The sequence below is a fragment of the Corapipo altera genome, unplaced genomic scaffold (genome assembly GCF_003945725.1).
Source record: "Corapipo altera isolate COAL_440 unplaced genomic scaffold, ASM394572v1 65, whole genome shotgun sequence".
In the NCBI taxonomy this organism is placed as follows: Eukaryota; Metazoa; Chordata; class Aves; order Passeriformes; family Pipridae; genus Corapipo; species Corapipo altera.
The window spans coordinates 1,880,774-1,886,773 of NW_020884891.1; positions in this window are offsets into that span (position 1 = coordinate 1,880,774).

Below are 6,000 nucleotides of genomic sequence, written 5' to 3' on the forward strand. Positions count from 1 at the left end.
CCTTCCTACTACCAAAGCCAGTGCTACACCAGGAGTACTCACTTTTCATTATCCTGTCCATAAATCTGATGTAAAACCCAAGGCACCAAGGATGGCACAGAACAGGCTCTCAGTGTAGAATCATGTGAGAATCCCAACATCACTTCCCAGCTCTCCCAACTGTGATAACACTGCACTTCCAGCACAGTAAAAGGACCCACTCACCTTTAAATTTTGAGAAATACTTTAAACTAGAGATACCTTTCAGCTGTTTAAAGCCTAACAAAAATACGACACAAGTAATTTATTAACTGTAAAGTCCATATAAGTAATTCTCATAAAAAGTCAAATTTAAGACACTCTGCAAAAGAATTCTTTCCTGCTTGACAGTTTTAATTTTTTTAAAATTTAAATGACATATTCAGAGACATTCAATGCTGTACAGCTTGGATCAAAGACACTAGTGCAATGGAAGCAAGATGCAGTGATTAAAAAAAAAAAAACCAAAACAAAACAAAAAAAACCCAACAGAAAATCAAGTCCAGCTGTCAGTACTTTTCAATAGAGATTTACATCAAGCCACTTAAAACTCTCATAATTCTTCAAGCACTGTTATAAATCAGATCAAAATGTATTCCTAGTCAAGTCCCCTTTTCCTATAACATTTGATATGTCTTGGATGAATCTCAAAAATTATTTAAATAAAGTACTCCACAAGGGTGAGACTAAAAGTAGAAGAATATAGAAAACACTAGAAGTGCACAGCACTCCCCAGATGGGTTATGTCCTCAGCCATGAAGTTTGGTCTCAGTAGAACAGGAAACATTTTGTTGGAAAATAGTATAGGATGAGAATGAGCTCAGTTGGTTGACAGATCACTTCTCTAAACCTTTACCAGACTATAAATTGGTTTGTATAAACTGATTTGGATTCTGGGGGGGAGAACGGAAAAAATTTGCAATGCCAGACCACACTGTGGGGTTAGTCTGATTTCCCAAACTGATTTACAGGGAAGACTCTGATGAAAGACTGCAAGAGGTTAAGAAATGTTTTATGGCTTTGACTTAGTCATTCCTCCAACCAGAATTCCCAGAATAGACTGGGTTTGTATGAAGATTTTTAAATGGAACCAGAGAGAATTTGCAGTAAACAAGTGAGAACTGTCTTATTGTTAAGTAAAACTATAATCTGAGGGAGGAAAAAACCAAAAACTAAACCAAATCAAATTGGTTCACTGTGAAAAATAGAGACCAGTTTGATTTACTCCTATGGATTGAGCTGGGTGGGGGAATGACACCAGCTGATGTTTTTGGCACAGTTCCAGATCCAAGGCACAAGTCCACAGCAGACTTTCATATGTCATATACCAGTGAAACAGGAAATGAGGATTTTTTCCATTTATCCAAGATCTCTCTATGGTACCATACAGGCACAGTTTGAGACGGAGTATATTTCTAAATCACGAGGGAGTTAGTTTATTCTTGTGTACAGATGAGTCTCTCATTCTATCCCTACCTTAGTAGTCATTGCAGTAAAAACACATCCTAAAATATCCCTTGCACCTCTGCAGGTTTCTTTAAATAAGAGGATTCCTTAGCACAAGGCAATATATCCTTTGGAAATGAAGTCAGCTTTAGATATTAGATAGTGGGGCCTGATGGGACAGGTTTCATCATTTCAGAGAACTATTTATTTCTCCTGAAATATGATGCCACCAGGTACTGCACCTGCTCCTTGCATGTTGATAAACTGTTTAGCATTGCCTGTGTAGGCAGGAATATTTACTATTTCTGTTAGTAGGAAAACAGGAGGAGGCAAGCAGGGTGTTCAGCTCACAGTGACTTCTCTCTGCATCTCAGTATCTTCCAAATGCAGGGCCTTTGTTGTATCAAAATTACATATTAAGCAGGTGACCTTTCTGGGCTTTGATTCAAAAACCTTCTGCAAATAAATTAGTAGGTATTCTGTTAATGTAATTTAAGACAAAAGAGATGTAAAGTTATGCCTACTGCAGCCTGCTCTTCCTTCTGGTAGGAAACCAAGCTTGGAAAGTGCAGCTAGCTTATTTTGCATGCAGACAAACAGTTCTTTGGTTCAGGTGGATAAATTGTCAACTTTCATGTATGACAGATAGTGTAATGCACAGTGAAACAACTACTGTGGCTATTCATTGCTGCTAAATGCATCAGCAAATGCTGTCTGTGACAGAAAAGCAGTGAAGAAATGCACCATAGTGAGGGCAGATGTCCACAGTGCTTAAAAAGAAATCTGTGTCTTCTTAGATTTAAGGAAACAACTGGATTGATACAATTTACTGTAATTTATCTGATTCTTAGCGAGTTGTATCTTATAAAGCTCATATAATAACAGATGCATATCTATTCTTTTTCATGCTTTAAGAGTCCATTTAACTTTTGAACGAAGGAAAGAGTACTTAGAGGAGCAGTCACTGATGACAGACTATTGTTAAAAAGCCATCATGTATTCAAATCCATCTGGTGCTATCCTGGGAGCAGTGTGTTACAAACTAATAAAAGTACTGCAGAGGTAGGAAACCAGCAAAGAGAATTTTTAAAAAACGGCCATTTGTTTTATAGACAGAAAAATTACATTGTTTTATGTCACGCAAAACACTTAAAAACACCATTTAGGCAAAATGATCTTCATTTCGAAAGGCTTCAGTCTTATCCAGATTCATGTCAGTCAATGTCTGAATATTCCATAAACAATGATTATAAAAATATCTGCTAGACAATGCTTAGACATTTCTGAAAGGTGAGAATAAGCCTGAAATATGTTTGCACATTTCTGAACTGTAAAGCAATAATAAAAATGATATAAATATGGTGTTAGTCATATTATTAGGACAGTGAATACATTAAAATATTCTGGTTGGTTTTAATTATTTATTCATCCTATCATCTCTTAAACACTACATAGCTTTTTAATACTTCTTAACCCCTTCAACTGCAACCTTAAAGAAAGGGAAAGAACAGTAGATACGAATCCAAACTGGTTGGGCTTTTTCCATGCTGTTGACACAGGAGCACAAATTCTACCTGGATTTGTGCAAAGCTTTTGACACTGTCCCGTGTGACATCCTTGTCTCTAAACTGAGAAGACATGGAGCTGATGGACTGACCATGTAGTGAATAAGGAATTGACTGGATGGTCACAGTCCAAGAGTTGTGATCAACAGCTCGATATCCAAGTGCTGACCAGAGAGGAGTGGTGTCCTCAGGGGTCAGGGTTGGGACTGGCTCTGTTAAACATCTGCCAGTACCATGGACACTGGGATCAAGGCGCCCTCAGGAAGCCTGAGGTTTGACAACCCCAGGCTGTGTGGTGTGGTCAGCACTGGAGGGAAGGGGTGGATCCAGAGAGACCTGGACAGGTTGGACAAGTGAGACTGTGCAAACTTCCTGAAGTCCAACAAGGCCAAACACAAGGTCTTGCATATGGGTCAGGGTAATCCCAAACACAGGTTGAGCAGGGAATGGATTGAGAGTAGCCTGAGAAGAAGGACTTGGTGTCAGTGGACAACAATATGAGCCAGCAATGGGCACTGGCAGCACAGAAAGCCAAAGGATCATGATGGGGGATATCAAAGGAAGCCTGAGCAGCAGATCCAGGGAGGGGATATTCCCCTCTACTCTGCTTCCATGAAATCCCGCCTGCAGTGCTGTGTCCAGCTCTTGGGCCCTCAACATCAGAAGGATGCAGACCTGTTGGAGCAAGACTAGAGGATACCACAAAGATGCCAGAGGGTTAGAGCATCTGTGCTATAAGTAGCTGGAGAAGGAATTTGGACTAGGACATGGAGTTGACAGTACAAGGGGGTATAGCTTCATACTGTCAGAGAGCAAGGCTACATAAGATATTAGAAAGAAATTCTTCCCTGGGAGGGTGGAGAGGCCCCAACACAGGTTGCCCAGAGAAGCTGTGGCTGTCCCATCCCTGGAAGTGTTCAAGGCCAGGTTGGAAAGGGTTTGGAGCAACCTGGGCTACTGGAAGGTGTCCCTGCCCATGGCAGGGAGATGGAATCAGGTCATCTTTAAAGTCCCTCCCAACCAAACCATCCTGTGATAATCCAACAGTTCTTATAAATCGCTTTAAAAATAGTTTTCCAGCTGCAAGTTTTCCCAGTCATAAGCACTTATTCCTCTCAGTGCAGAGAAGCAATCACGGAGAAAACATCCAGCAAAATGTGAACCCAGCCGTGTAAAGCTTTGTTTTCCCTGCGTTTGTTTGAATGGTTTATATTTAATTGATGGATCCCAGTGTGAGTGTCTGAATGACTTTCAGTTCCCCAGTGCCTCAATCAGCACAGAGCAGACACACAAACCACAGGTGGGCTTCCTCACGCTGCTATGCTGATGTTCCTTCCCTCTTCATCTTAAATGACCACCTGAGCTGAATGTGATAGACATTTTTATCTGGGAGTTTATGCAGTTTTTGGCCTTTTCTGAGGCAAACTGTCAGTTTGCTCCCTCTGCACCACATACAACTTAAAAAGAGCAAAAGTTCAAAGTGTAATTCTTATTTATTTAGTTTCTTCTTTTCTCTTTTTTTTTCCTGCATGGATTAAGGACAGGTTCATACCTTAACTCCAAGAAAGAGAAATTCTAAGCATGAAATATATAATATAAAAGTGAAAGGCCACAGATGTTTGCTGCTAAGACATATGGCTGGTAAAAAAAGAGTGAAAATGCATTAACACAGTTTATATGTAACTAGTCCTTTGAAGTATGGTCTTATTACAAAATACACAAGGGCATTTGTGTTAGATATTAAGATGTATGGCTGGCAAAAAAAAAAAAAAGTAAATGCTCTAACAGATTTTGTATGCAATTTCACTCTTTAAAAATGATCTTAGACCTGAAAACATGATATCTTTCCTTTATTCTTTTCAGAGCAGGGATCAGAGGGAAAGGAGATTCATTAATACACACATTAGCATCAACAGGCAGAGAATGCAATCATTAGTGTCATGGCTCAGGTGTTTTGTGAATGCAGCTGTAGGATCAAATCATATCACACTAATGTAAATGGCAATGAAGCTCTCCACTGGCTTTTCCTATTATTTGAGTGTTAAACCTGTTTTGCCACAGATCTCTGAAGGACACTGACAATAGTAAACTAACCTTCATTATCTTCAACTTCAACCCCCTCCTTTTTTTTTTTTTTTCAATCAATAGTAAAGCTGTCATAGCCTATTTTCTGCAAGTTAACCTTTCTGGTTCTGGTAGAATGGATACTTTAAAGTCAGAGCTGTACAAAAGGCATTTGACAGAAATATTAAGTACTTGGGATTTTCTAGTAAAGGCACAAGTAATGATTCAGTGACTCAACCTCCCCCCCAAAAAACAAACAAGCAAAAACCACAAAAAAACAGAAAACCACAAACAAACAGAAATACAACCCAAACCAGGGATGAAAATATTAGATACTTATTAGTTTACAGAGAACATTCTGAAAACAGAATGACAAAAAGTGTCTTTAACTGAATGATTTCAGAATGAAATCTCCCAGTTTTGTGCTTAGAAAGGTATTGAGTATTTCTGCATTAGCAGACTTTGGGCCTCTTTCTGTGCTTTCTTTTACTTGCTATTTGACTAAATGCTATTTAATGCAATCATAAATAAATGGAATTACACTAAGACCATACTAAGGTCTAAGTACATACATTCTAGAGGAAAACTTGGAGAGAAAACATTAGAAAGGCCCACATTTGGTGTCAGTGCTATTATTATTTGGTGTCAGTACTATTATATTTATATTGCAATCTAATGAAAATTAAATACAGAGCCACAAACTAGCTATTTCAGAGGACGAGTTTTCCCTGTAAAGCAAGACTCAGATTCCAACATGGTTCCCAAGGATCTTGTTTCTTTCCATACTTCAGCTACAGAATGCCCCTAGAAGGGAAGCTTCCTCTGCACCCCCTTTCCCTGGCACCAGATCGAACCTTTATGCAATTGCAGCAAGTTAGGCCAGCCCTGGGTCTGACACTACTGTTTT